This window comes from Myotis davidii, unplaced genomic scaffold (assembly GCF_000327345.1).
Source record: "Myotis davidii unplaced genomic scaffold, ASM32734v1 scaffold299, whole genome shotgun sequence".
Classification (NCBI taxonomy): domain Eukaryota; kingdom Metazoa; phylum Chordata; class Mammalia; order Chiroptera; family Vespertilionidae; genus Myotis; species Myotis davidii.
In genome coordinates, this window is record NW_006293088.1 from 7,411,767 (window position 1) to 7,411,996 (window position 230).

Consider the following 230-nt stretch of genomic DNA (forward strand, 5'->3'; position numbering starts at 1 on the left):
TACGGAGGGACGAGGCCACAGACCTGCACTGAGGTCAGGAGCCGAGCGCGCAGGCCGCCCGGGACCAGGCGCTGGGAGTGAAGGTTTGGGGGAGATGCAGGCCTGGCCCTGGGTGCGCGTCCCAGCCGGGCCCGCCCTAAAATGGAGCGAGGGGCCGGGAGGGCGATGCGCGGGAGCCGCCTTCCCCTCCCCCACCAGCTGCCCTGCGCCTGCGGGCGGCCCTGGGCCTG